Source organism: Magnolia sinica, chromosome 4 (assembly GCF_029962835.1).
Source record: "Magnolia sinica isolate HGM2019 chromosome 4, MsV1, whole genome shotgun sequence".
NCBI classification, from domain to species: domain Eukaryota; kingdom Viridiplantae; phylum Streptophyta; class Magnoliopsida; order Magnoliales; family Magnoliaceae; genus Magnolia; species Magnolia sinica.
This window is the reverse complement of record NC_080576.1, coordinates 67077055-67091331: the sequence shown is the minus strand read 5'-3', so window position 1 is coordinate 67091331 and position 14277 is coordinate 67077055. Positions and strand designations below refer to the sequence as shown.

Here is a 14277-nt window from a genome sequence, read left to right as displayed (position 1 = left end):
CTAACCTAAAATTAGGTTGGTCAGCTCATTAGGTGCATCAAAATGTTAGAAACAGGTAGTCTTCTTGGGAATATATAGGCTTAGAGAAAAGAAACTCAAGGCTGGAGATTTTCTAGCCTTGAAGAGGTGAGGCTTACAAAGTTAAGCAAGAATACCAATGGCTACCAGAAAACATCCACCAGCAAATGTAATAGATAGCATTCATAACGATGAAGAGCTCCTCTGCCATAAAATAAAACAGCCATCTAAAGATTAGATGTTAATGTTAACAATGCATATTTTTTCAATGTCATTATACGGGTTCCACTCATCACTCAATGCTCAGACCTTAAGAAGAAGAAGAATAAGAAGAAGGGAACTTCAATACCTTACTCTTTGATAATTTTGAATGGTAGATTGGCAGTTTAGATGATTGGCTTTTTATCTCCTCACCCATATAAAGAAAGAAAGAAATTTTTTTTTTTATAAAACTGATGATTTTGTCTTTGTAACTTACAAGGACTATTGTAGCTAGAGACCTTCAAGGGCCTCATACTCTACCAGTTAATCTAACATCAGAGGTAGATGTCCCCTAGGTACAACAGTTAAGGGATTAAATGAAGGTAGCACTTAGTTGTCATTCCTTTATTTATCTCATCAATCTAACATTAGAAGTATTTCCTACGCAAATGCACCCCATAAAAAACAAAGGAAGTGGAACTCCCTTGGCACAAATTCAACAAGAAAAAAAAAAGCTCTTAATATCTTTTCAGTCAATGTGAAAGAAAGTATCTGCTTGAAAAAAAAAAAAAAAAGCTCTCAATATCTTTTCAGTCAATGTGATAGCAAGTATCTTTTCAGCCAAAATGCGTTTACAGCACAGGTCTTAAATTAGATGGACATGTTGCCAATGTTGTGATACGTGACATGTCATGCATACGATTCAAGTTCACCTGGGTGTATTATTCTCTTACCTTCTTGCCTGGGAACAGCTTTTGCAAATCCACGTTCGTCATAACTAAAAGATCCTTGTCCTCTCCCATCTTGCATTTTAATACAATCAGCAGAAGATAGAATCAGGCGAAAAAAAAAACATAAAGATGGCAGATTTTCAAAAAAACTGAGAAGACCTAGATCATAGAAACATATTGCACTACAATGTCACTTAAGCCATTTCTTAAATATCAAGTCAAGCCAAACAAAGACTCAGGCGAGTCTTCAAATGTAAAGGTAGAAGAAAATACCAACAGAAGGGAAGAAAACATGTACCTAGACTCACTACAAGGGTAATCTTTCAATGATGGCCCACTGCTTCTGATAATCACTACAAGGGTAAGAAAATTACAAAAAGTAAGACTCATGAGATTGACATATGTACAAATAGTGACAAAACTAACTAGTAATGACAGGAGGCTAAGACATCAAATTATTTATGAAGAACAGGAAAAAAACAAAGATAAAATGAATAGTTAAAAACTTTACCATTTCAATGTTGAACCTTGCAATGGAAACATTGATCTGTGAGGCTGAAAATACATCAGCCTACATATAAGAATCTCAAGTTAGTTGGGCCTTTGAGGTCCTCAGATGGTAGTAGAAGAAGTCATTACTAATACGTTTTATAAGAAAACTCTTGAAATTAACCATCAAGCATTTTAAAAATGTCTCTCGGAAAAGGAATGAAAAGTACACAACTCACCTTGATGCCCATTCTCCCTCCTCCTTTACCCGGGCTTGGGAACGGCAATGCAAGGAGTTGCATTGGCGAAGTTAAAAAGGGGCTTAGGCTCCATTTGGCTTGTTGTATGGGTTCTTGTTTGGTTAGATAGAAAATTTTCCTATTTGTACAATAAGGAGATAATTTAATTTGTGTCCTTTGTTTTCAAAAGATTGTATGTGAAGATACCTATTTGGAGATGTTGGTGTAATTTGTTTCTCTAGATTCTGCAGAAGTTTCTTAATGTTATGCAGTGAGAAGAATTTTATTACAGATGAGTGTGTAAAAACCAGCTTTTGATGTCTTCCTGCTACAAAATGGTATGCTTTATGGTTAGTCTGAGTTGGCGATTTGGATGGTTGTTGTTATGCTTGGTATGTATCCAGGGTCCAGTGTAAGGTGGTGGTCTGGTTGTATCATTTTATTTGTGGGCTTGTTATTTATAATGGTTATGTAGTTTGTTTCCACTTCAGTCACATGAGGAACGCCTCTCTATACACTCATTTTCTTCATTGCAATAATACTCAAGTAGTGAGCTCCCAACTTTTTGAATAATGTAATTCTCTATTGCCCGCTTGAAATTCTATTATCTTTTATTTCATGGTTTAAAAATTCATAATTGAATTTCCAAAAGTAAATATACATATAGAAATGATCACATCAAAATAATGTTACAAACAGAAAAAGAGAACCTTCCCACATACAGGTGCAACTTCTGGAAGAAGATACATTGAATAAAAATAGGCACAATTTCTGATTGATCTGATTGAGTTACAGAAGTTAGCACTTTTGTTTAATACATCATATGACAAAGATGGTTATGGTTGGGTTCTCTATAAGAAATTGGCTCCAAAACAAACAATGATGCCAGATTCATCAATTTTTAAATTGTGGACTATTCTTAATTCAGAAAACATCCTGAATAATTCAAGCCATTTATTCTATAATTTAAGAGAGGGAACTTAAAAACGTCCAAAAATATCATTTTTTAAGATATTTTATATTTCAAAATAGAACCATAAGCAATGTCAGATCTCATTTGACCAATTCCTGCAACAACAGGGGAAGGAAGAATAAGGAAAAGTTTTTTATTTCTCCATTTCTATGGAATCATAAATAATTGCCTTCCTGCACCTTTTCTTGAGTTCCTAACTTCTAAACTCAACCATAAACCATGGCCTTGGGTAAGATAGATGGCCCCGAAACAACAGATATCAGGCATGGCCCATAAGAATTACACATGAATACTAATAAACCACACATTAACGTAGTAATATCCATGAACAACAACTTACCTTGCAAATGTTAGAACACCAATTAGTCAACCATCATATCTAAGATTGAGCAAGGAGTAAAACATTCATAGTTGAATAGCCTGAGCTTCTTTAATCCATTTTTTTAGTTTAAAAAGTAAAGTTCAGTCATTAACTAGATTATTTATAGGAAGAAGCATAGGCATTCTCATTTTTCCAGGGAAGCTTAGAATTCTAACATAAGCAGACTTTAGGTTTGTCAGTCATGCAACGAAGCTTCTTGAACCATTTATATTTGATATACTAATTAGGTTTGTACAATAACCTGAAAAGTAAATCTGACCCTGCATGTTCTTATTGGAGCTTACCACAAATGGGGAAGAAATGACACTTTTTTATACTCTTGCATGAACTTACTGTCATTTACCTGTCCAATATTTAAAGTTAAAAGAAACAAACATTAGCCCGTGAGCTTGAGTACTTCAGAAGCTGTGGAAAAGCTATAAATACCTTCTCTCAGGCATTTTACCAAATAGCCTCAAGGCATCATCAATGCTACCACAGTTGGCATCATTATTGTAAATATAAGAACCAAAAATCATGCAAATCAGATCATTGAAGAAGCTTCTATCCTTAATGATCTCATAACCAAAAAGGACTCATTTCTACAATCAATGATCTCTCCACTAAAACCATAAATCAACATTTCAAAAAGCAGAACAAGGAATTTAACAAAGATAAACCTAATTCCGATCAAATCTCAATTCAACATAGATTACAAGAAAGGAAATGAAGGAAGAACAATATACCTGATTTTTTACCGCCGATCACTCCCTCGAAACCCTAATTTCCATCGAAAAATGACACACCCAGAATAAGAACTACGGAAATACCACTACACGCACCTCGCACCTGCGGAGCTTCGGGCCTTTCCCGATCTCTGGACATGATTTTTGCCTTGGACTATCAATCGGACAGAGGAGAGAGTGCCACCCCAGGACATGGATGTTGGGAGAGGAGGGTTTGGGTTTGGGTTGAGAAGGAGAGTGGGAGAGAGAGATAGAGAGGGCGGAGATGCATTGGAGAGAGAGCGAGGAGAATGAGAAGATGGAGCAAAGACCGGGAGGGAGAGAGAGGATCGGGGAATGGAGGGACAGAGGATTAGGGAATGGAGAGAGAGAGAGAGAGAGAGAGAGAGAGAGAGATAAGAGTATTGGGCGCGGCTCCATTTTTTAGCACGCGCCCAATTTTGGGCGTCCTTTCGTGAGATGGACCTGGACGGTCCTATCAAGAGCTCTGTGGGGTCCACCATGATGTATTTTGGTCATCCATTCTGATCATTAATTTTAACAAATTATTTTAGTTGATGATACCAAACTTAAAGTAGATTGAACACCCAAGTGGACCACACCATAGGAAGCAAATGTGATTTAGTCTCCATGTTTCCTACCATGTGGTCCACTTGAGCCTTCGATCTACCTGAGTTTTTATTTCCTATCCTAAAATAATATTTCAAAATAGATGGACTGCTTAGATATAACATATATATTTTTTTAAGCCCTATAGTGCCCCTTACACCACCGTTAATTAGGAATGGTGAAGCAACATTTTAGCTACGGATTAAAACCGTAGCAATATTAGCTATGGTTTATATCCGTAGTAAAAAACTGATGTAGTTTGCAGCTTTTGCCCCTTTTTTTGGTAGTGTTGTCATGGCCGATTGACCGATTATCGATCGAGGCCGATCATCATGGCCGATTACCGATTATGATTGTCATGGCTGATTGACCGATTATCGATCGAGGCCGATCATCGTGGCCGATTACCGATTATGATTATCATGGCCGATTGATCGGTTATCGATCGAGGCTGATTATCGTGGTCAATTGCCGATTATGATTGTCGTGGCTGATTGACCGATTATCGATCGAGGCCAATCATTGTGACCGATTGTGGATTCTGATTATGATGTATATTCTACCCGTGTTTGAGGTCCAATGTGATGTATATGCGGCTCGTATTTGAGGCCTGTTATGATGTGTATTCTGCCCGTGTTTAAGGCCCAATATGATGTATATGAGGCCCATGTGATGAGGCCCATTATGGCGCATTTGAGGGCCAGGTGATGGAGCCCATTGTGATGTATGTTAGGCCTGTGTGAGAGGTCCATCGTGACGTATATTAAACTCTTGAGTGAGGCCCATGGTGTTGTATATTTGGCCCTTGTGTGAGGTCATGGGTCCACTATATGTCAGGATCCATGAGAGTCATTCCTTGGGGGCAATGTTGGTTAGATGTCCACATTGTCGAGGTCGATTGTCGATGCCGGTTGTTGATACCGATTATGAGTATGTGACAGCATAGCATCATCATACATGCTCATACGCATCATCTGCATGTTTGTTATGAGATGTGGTTGACCATTGCATATGTCGTTGGACAGATTGTTATGAGACTCCCTGATAGGCGGAGGTAATCTCACATGAGTGCATGGTATGCACAGGATTGATGCATGACTGTATTATATGACTCATGCATCTTGCATTGTGTGCCCTAGCGACATCAGGGCCATAGCCTCCACAGTCATATCGTGGATGGCCAGATGGGACACCGGAAATGTTTAGTTCTAGCATACGGGCCCCATAGATGTCCCTGGGTGAAAATCTCTAAACCTCCGAGGCCAGGATATGCCCCAATGTCGAGACCGATTGGATACATGAGTGCCGAATACCAGGAGGCCACGTCTGCCACTGTATCATGGTCAGTTGGGAGGGGGTGTGGCCTTACCATCCCGAGGGTAGGGGGCATTTTAGGCTGAGTTTGACTAGCTCATGAACGGGTCCGCTATCGACGTGCCGGATAGGTATTGGCAGAGTATTGGTCAAGCGGATAGTGAGGTTTCTTACGCTCACTTGGACTGTGCTGCTGGGAGAGAGACAGTGCCATTTGGAGTGTACTAAACCCCGATGATAATCCCAGAGAGGAACCGTACTGATATGTGGACTTATTGAGCAGGAGTTGCATACTCATTCATTCATTCATTCACTATCCACTCGGGCTGGTGGTGTGCAATTATTTGTTACGTGTACCTTCGTAATGGTCAGGATTTCAGTTGGGCGTGTGACTAACCTGAGATCAAGAGTTTACCACATTGAGTCTGACTATCCAAATTTAGGTATGGGACTAGTTTGGATAGAAGTCCCTTGTGGTGGACCCCGTAGCCTGCGATACTACGTACTATCATCCCGACTTCACACTTCAGCTTGGTCATTTCATTCGCATCGCATATTGCATTACATCGCATGCATATAGCATTTTGGGATTTGTTATGTTTCTGTATTTATATGGTTTAGATACGACATCTGATATATGACTCATCATTTATATAGTTGATCTATATCGTGTATTCTGATATTGTTCCTCATTTGTATAGTCGATCGGTATTGCACATTCTGATATTGCTTAACTCATGGACTTGTTAGTATTTTCGCTTACTCTGATAACATATGATTCATGACCTTACGCCTATTTCGACATTGTATGATTATGACATTGCGTTGAATACTTGGCACTTACCTTGTGCACACACTTACACCACCCTCTAAGCTTTCTATAAGCTTATGCACGATAGATGCATACAGGTGATGTTAGGTTGTAGTAGTGTTGAGCTTGGAGCGTGCAGCGGTCTTCTGGAGCTTGATTTTCGATTTATGTATTTCCCTTTTAACATTGTACTCAAGTGATTATAGTAGTAGATATGTGATGATGATGTTGCCTTTGTGAATTAGGTAATCTTATGGTTATGCTTATTATGAGTTAAATGTATAAAAATAATAATAATAATAAAATCCTCCTTGTAGGATCCCAAGATCGGAACCTGGCGTATGGATGCTATGAGCCGAGAATGGGGTACTACGGAGGCTGTCGGCACCAGATTCGGCGATCGAGATTCCTTTAAATCTGATTTCTGAATTTGGGGCGTGACAAGTGAACTCCGTAAGATGAACAAAAAATCAAGCTTTAAACTTCTACTTCACCCGAAAATCATATCATATGTGAACACCGCAAGAAGGCTAGAAAATCGATAAGCGAACTTTAGCTCCACCCGAAAATCACAATACGACTGAACACCGCAAGATGAAGAGAGAATCAACATACAAATGTTTACTTCACCTAGAATTCATATCGTATTTGAACACCGCAAGATAGCTAGAAAATTGAAAAGCAAACTCCCGCTCCACCCAGAAATCACAGTACAACTGAACACCGTAAGATGAAGAGAGAATTAACATACAAACTCTAGACCACCCGGAAATCATATCCTATGTGAACATCGCAAGATGGCTAGAAAGACGATAAGTGAACTCCTGCTCTACCTGGAAATCACAGTACGAATGAACACCACAAGATGTCTAGAAAACCAACATACAAAACTCTACTTCACCCGAAAATCATATCATATATGAACACCACAAGATAGATAAAAAAATTGAGAAGCGAACTTCAGCTCCACCCGAAAATCACCATACGACTGAACATCATAAGATGAAGAGAGAATCAACATAGGAACTCTGGTGTCATTCAAAAAATATATGAACTTCGCAAGATGGCTAGAAAATCGACAAGCGAACTTAAACTCCACCCAAAAATCATGACGAACTCCGCATAATGACCCAAAAATCAACAAAATATGTGAATATAACCAACAAGCCACAAAAGGGCACCAATGTCCTGTCAAAGCCATGAAGGGAAAATATGTGATCCAAGCCATGTAAGGTAATGTGCGATCCAAGTCATGTAAGGCAATGTGCGATCCAAGCCATAAAAGGCAGATGTACGATCCAAGCTGAGTAAGTCAAATATGGACTGCAAGATGGTAAGTTTATGACAGGTTCCATGTATTCCATCACTTAATCACAAGCAACAAGATACAGTTAATTAACAAATGTAAAACTAAAGATAACATGTTATTATCAAATCATTTTGCTTACAATAATGAAATAGTGATGTCTATCATTTAACATAAGAAATACTTGCACAACAAATTAGCATATTCAATAGCGAGGTAAGTAACTCAATAAGAGAAATCGAGGCATCATCTATGTCCAGATTGATGAATTTAAGTGGGAAGCTCAAAGGGTGAGTCCTTACCTCAAATTTTATTTGTAATGGGTCTAACTCAGATCACCTTCACTAGTATGGATCTAGCATAGTTGAGAAACTAGACGAGGACAAGGAGGGAAAAAAATAATCATCACAAATAAGAATTTAATAACTAAGATTCTATTGGAAGGCTAAAGTTACAAGGCCTTTAACTCACCTTGAGGTGTAGTCTATTTGATGCAGCTTGGGCACGGCTTAGCGAGTTAAAGCACTTAACTCGCTCGGTAACAAAACTTGGTAAGTGGCTTAGTTGACTCAACCATGACTCAGCAACTCCACCTCTCTCCCCCTTATTTTCTTTCATTTTTCCCTATAATCTCTCTAGACACTCACAAGGCCCAAACTCAAGCCAAGCCTGAACTTGGCCGACAACTCAACTGAGTTAACTCGGTTGGTGCAACCACTGCCCAAATCTCTCTCCTCCTCTACATCTCTCTTCTTCTCTTTTCTTTTGCTCGCTCTTTCTTTTTCCCTCTCCCTACTAGAACTCCAGCTAGACCAGGCTAGGCTCACGCCCAACTCAACCCAGCTGACTCGGCAACAAGTCAGCCTACAACTCAAATCCAAACTCTCTCTTCCTCTCTTTCTCTCCTCTTCCTTACTCTCTCTCTCTTTCTTGCTTGAACCCTAACTAGAATCTTCAACCCGAATTGGAGTAGACCAGAGCCTGAGTCATGCTGGAATCATTCCAGCGGTTGGATGCGGCACCCCTTAGCTTATAAATCAAGAGCGCGGCATCACCCTCTCTCACCTCTTTCTATCTCTCTCTCTCTCCCTATTCTAGCCTCATTTCACAGCCAACAAGGGCCTGGATTCAGCCCAGACTTGGACTGGGGCTTGGTGCAATAGCCCCTGGCTCGACTTGGTGCGGCAGCAGTAGCCGCACTATCCTCTCTCTCGTGTTTCTCTCCATTTCTCATGCTCTCTTTCTCTCCATTTTCTCCCTCAACTTCTCTTTCTCTCTTTCCTTTCTTACTCTCTCCCTCTACTACTTCCAACAGCGCTTAGATTGAATCGACCCGACCCAAGCTAGTGCGGTAATGGTGGGCAAAGCTCCACTCCTCTCTACTCTTTCTTCTCTTCTTTTTTCTTTTTCTTTCATGTGGACAAGGGTTGCCCTAAAGGAAAATGAACATTTATAAGCTCCTAAATCTCTTCTAGAGGCTTCCGTCTCTAATCCATGAATAATTACACCATTCCTATCTAAATCACATGTGAATCCTGTAACTGGGTTGAGGTTAACAACTGATCCTATATTGATCACACTGCATGATCCTAATCGAATTCCATAAATAACTTTTTGGCTCTCTGGCCACCTATCTCATGTCCTAGATCAGCTAATGGGTCCCACTACGTGCTGATGGGTTTCTTATTCAAACGAGGAAGATGACCATCCTATCAATGGTCAGTCATCATCAGATGGTTGATTTGATGATCAGCAACACCTGGACGGTGTGGATGGGTCCCATGATCACTATGGGACCCCTCTAGATGGATGGTTATCAGCATTCCACTTAATAAGCTTTGGTGCAATGTGCGGTGACGGTGGTGAGAGGAAAGTCTGAATCATAGCTAGGAAAGCCCTAGCATGGAGGGCTGAGATCATCCTAAATGGATGGATGGGATGTCGGAAGGCTATCGCACATGGATAGCCAACATGGAAAGTAACAAGAAAATGAATATTTTCATTTTTGGAAAGATAGTCGCACATGGTGCCATTCTCGACGGAATTCGTGTGCATCAACATGTGCTCCTACGATCGAAAGTGGGCAGGGTTTGGCCATAGGTGGCTCCTGAACATGATGGATGATTCAGATTGGCCATCTGATCATTGGTGGTGGGCCACAATCTATCACAGCGAGCGAACTCGTTCGAATCTGCCTCGGGTGGGAAAATGAAAGAACAAGAGGAAAATTCCTCTCCTATCAGATCAAACGTGGTTTGACCATGTGGCCATTTCGGTGCACCTCGGCTGTGCATGGTATGTGCACGTGCATTGCCTTAAGTGCTCCTATCTGTTCATCTATTTTATTGGCTCGTATTATGGCCCAGTCCGAAGAATGAAGCAGATCTATGACTTAGGTGGGCCATATCATCTGAATTATGGCCATTACGTGCTAGTTATCATTAATTCGAGGTGAAATATGGTCCACACCTATGATCAAAATTGTTCATATAACTAGCAAGCCTCCTTGGGCCACTATTTATTTTAAATTTATGTGATTTTAACCAGATGGGTCACACAACGTTTGTCTTTAGGTTCATACTATGATTTCCATCCATCCAATGGTCAAATAGCTTCTTAGTTCAATCTTAATAGCTATAAGGGTTCCTAGTCCAACTTAGATGAACCTCCATGTTATCCATATAGATCAGATAATTCAATTGTTGTGTTCAAGTGTTAGACCACTCCATGTTAGTTGTATATTGAATGGATGGTGGATCTAGGGGTCCGATATTACTAATAATCAATGAATGAACGGCTTGTTGATTCTTCTTTAATAGGGTCCTACATGCCCATTATTGGCACTCCCATGGTCGAATCTAGCGTTCCAACAAAGCAAGTGTCCCAGGCTTACTCCTCACTAGTTCTAGGAGTCCTAAAGTCAGTATAAGTGGAGATCTAACCACTAGCCTATGCTTAGAGGGCCAGATGGCTCGATCTACGGATGAAGATCCTCTTAATGGTTGGATTTAAGTCTGAATGGAGGTGGGTGTTGTAAGTGCTATGTTGTATATTAAGCACCCTGTATTATCAAATTTTATAATGACAAACCACTTTGGAATGATGGACTTTTTCATGATGGAAAGTTCACCTTCAAGTGACCTTCGAGTGATGGAAAGTTAACCTTCATACGAAGATGTGTTACAAGCCATGAAGACTATCTATCTTCATCAACTTCATGTCCAACATCAACTTCAAGTTCAAGACCAAGTTCAAGTACATGTTCGAGTTCCAAACCAAGTTTAAGTGCTACTTCAAATGCAAGATCAAGTTTAAGTACACTTCATAGTCAAGAAAAAAGATCAAGTTTCAAGTATACAAGTTCAAGCTTCAGATTCTTCAAGAAGAATATCTACCGAATCTACCAAAGCTACAAGTTCAATGTTCAATATATCAAGTATAAATGACCCTAGAAAGACCTTAGGTTTAGGTCATTCATATTGCACATTGAATTTGGGTCATTGTGCTTATTATAGGCTTTGCTTCGACTAGTCCAGGCTCTGGCTCAACCAGTCCAGGGTTTTTCTCAACCAGTCCAGATTTAAATTCAAATTTTTAAAATTTTTTGGTAGGTCCTCAACTAGTCGAGCACCCTGCTCGACCGGTTGTGGAGACTAGCTTGACCTGTCGAGCTGGGCTTAACTCGAACTCCAGCAACCATTTTTAGCCCCACTCGACCAGTCGAGTGTCATGGGTCGATCAGGCCACTTGACCAGTTGATGGTCAGTTTTATCTGATCGCGCCAGAATTTTTGAAATTTAGTTGCTCCCAGGACCAATCGAGGCTGACCTTAGACCAGTCGAGGGAACCATTTTTCAGCCTATAAATAGAGGACTTTTCTCAACTTTTTTCATTCATTCCAAGCTAATTCAAGCCACCACTCTGAGAGATAAGTCCCCATGATTGTCAAGTTATTGTACGGTAATTTAAGATTCTTTTTATAGCTTTTTTATTTCTAATTTCTTGATCTTTTGCTACTTTAATCTGATTTGATAAAGGGAAATTCTGATCTACCCCTTTTGAGATCCAAGAAATTGAATCAAAGTAGCCTAAGGTTGGATTAATTTAAAATTCATTTAGACCTAGAACCCTTCCATTTGTGTGATTGAACATTGGACATCTTCATCTTCAAAGAAGCAGTTCTATCGGGCTACATCAAAAGAGAATCTCCAGATAAGTATTTGATTTACAGCTTTTGGTTTTTGAGATTGCTAGAAAATCTCTATTGTGGTTTTAACTAAGATAGCCAAAAAATCTCAGCGTGCGATTTTTAATTGTGGTAGCCCATTGAAAACATAATTGTAAAGGTTTTAAGGTTAACCTTGGAAAACCTTCTTTCATAGTGAAAGCCAATATCACATGGGTTATGATTATTGGGAGTGGAGTAGGTGTGGCTGTTTTAGAACAATTGGTGTACACACCGAACCACTATAATTCTTAGTTTGGTGGATGATGATGTATGCGATTTATGTGTGGTGAATGCTTGTATTTATTTCATGTACTTGTGATGAATGTTGTAATAACTAGATTTGTTTCAATTGTTTCTTGTATTAGTTTGAGTTTTTTATCCTTACTAAGTTCAAGAAATCAGGTTGTCCTACCATAAACTTTGGTTTTTAGTGTAAAGTTGTCCTATGAACAACGTTTGTATCAACCTCTCAATACTATTGCAATTGAGGTTGTTATTTGTTTCAGCTATCTGCATTTATTTTTTATTCAGCATAGTCCTATTCACCTCACCCCCCCCCCCCCCTCTAGTACTGAGAGCTTGCCCCTTTTAAGTGGTATCAAAGCTAAGTGGCTCATTTTATTTGATTTATTTCCTAAGCTTATCGATCTAGAGCTTTCAGTATGTCAAATTTTGATAGCCTATCTATTAGTAGGCCACCACTGTTTGATGACTCCAACTATGCTCATTAGAAAGCCAGGATGAGGATATTTCTGAAATCCATTGATGAAAGCTTATGGCAAGCCACAGTGACTAGATGAAATCCACCAATTTTTGAAGTTCTAGGCAGTGATGGAATCAAGTCCCTAAAGGAAATACCATTTTATATGTGGACTACTCTTTAGAAAAATGAGAGCAGTGCGAATGCTAAGGCTTTAAATACAATAACGTGTGCACTATCACCTGATGAAATCAAAAGAATCATTTCTTGTGATACTGCTAAACAAGCCCGGGACATTCTTGAAATGACACACGAGGGTACATCTATTGTCAAAAAGTCTAAAGTTCAGATCATCACCACTAGGTTTGAGGAAATTTGTATGGAAGAAAATGAGTCTTTCATGGACTTCTATACGAAACTAAATGACATAGTCAACTCTATGTGGGGTCTTGGAGATGGTATTTCAAAAAGCAAAGTCTGTGCAAAAATACTGCGATCACTTCCTGAGAGATTTAATTCCAAGGTGACTGCCATTCAGGAACTTAGAGACATAGATTACATGAAGGTTGAGGAACTTGTTGGTTCACTTCAAACGTACGAGTTAAATTTCAAAGGTCCAAAAGGTAAGTCTATAGCTCTTAAATGATCCAAATCTATTTCTCATGATAGTAATGTTAATTCTGATTGTGAAAACTCAGGATAATATGGCTTTACTTGTGAAAAAGTTTTACAAGATTTTTAAAAGTAAGAAAAGAGTTGATTTTCAAAAACCCTCTGAGAAGAAAAAGTGTACATCTAAATCATGGAAATCTCTAAAAGATAGCCAGTGTTTCAACTACCATGAATATAGCCATTTGGCAAATAAGTGTTCGAAGAGGGACAAGTCAAAGCGAAAAGGCATGTTAGCCACATAGGATGAATCATCCAGCTCTGAAGCTTCTTCTGAGTTAGATGAATATGAACCCAAAACTTCAAATGAAATCAAGTCTTTAATGATTCTTACAAGAGTCACCTCCTTTGATGGTTGCGATACATCTAAATCTCTAAGGAGTGACCCTGACAATGATAATGAAGATGATCTTCAACATGCCTATAATGCCCTATATAGGGAGAGTTGTAAGATTGCTGTCAAGCTAAAACTTCAAAAAGAGAAATTTCTGAAATTGAAAGAGGAATTTAAAAACTTTGATTTAAAAAAATCTCATATTTCTAATTATTTTGAAAAAATAAAATGTGATTTGAATTTCAAAACATGTGAACTTGAAAAATTAAGAATAGAAAATGAGAAACTAAAATTTGAAGTTTCTTCCCTATTGAGTTTAAAGGATACATGGAGGTATGCCCATGAAGACCCTAAACTTGAAAAGTCATTAACTACATCTAGAACATGTAGAGACGAAACGGGTCTGTGCTATGAAAAATACATGCCTCTAAAAAATAAGAATGTATCTCCTACATTTGTCAAAGGAGAATCCTCTAAATCAAAAGGAAAGGGCTTGAAATATAATAATCAAAACAACTCTAAAAATGTAAAAACTTTTCAAGTTTCTA

General features: G+C 38.9%; 1 long non-coding RNA gene across 1 annotated transcript; it reads right to left on the bottom strand.

Annotated features, from left to right (window-relative positions):
• Nucleotides 1-919: 919 nt before the first annotated feature.
• On the bottom strand, nucleotides 920-4137 carry LOC131244528 (uncharacterized). Its single transcript, XR_009170358.1, has 5 exons — nucleotides 3759-4137; nucleotides 3293-3376; nucleotides 1462-1521; nucleotides 1249-1303; nucleotides 920-1022 (listed from the first exon to the last, which is right to left on the bottom strand). It is a non-coding gene; the product is annotated as an uncharacterized LOC131244528 (long non-coding RNA).
• Nucleotides 4138-14277: the final 10140 nt, after the last annotated feature.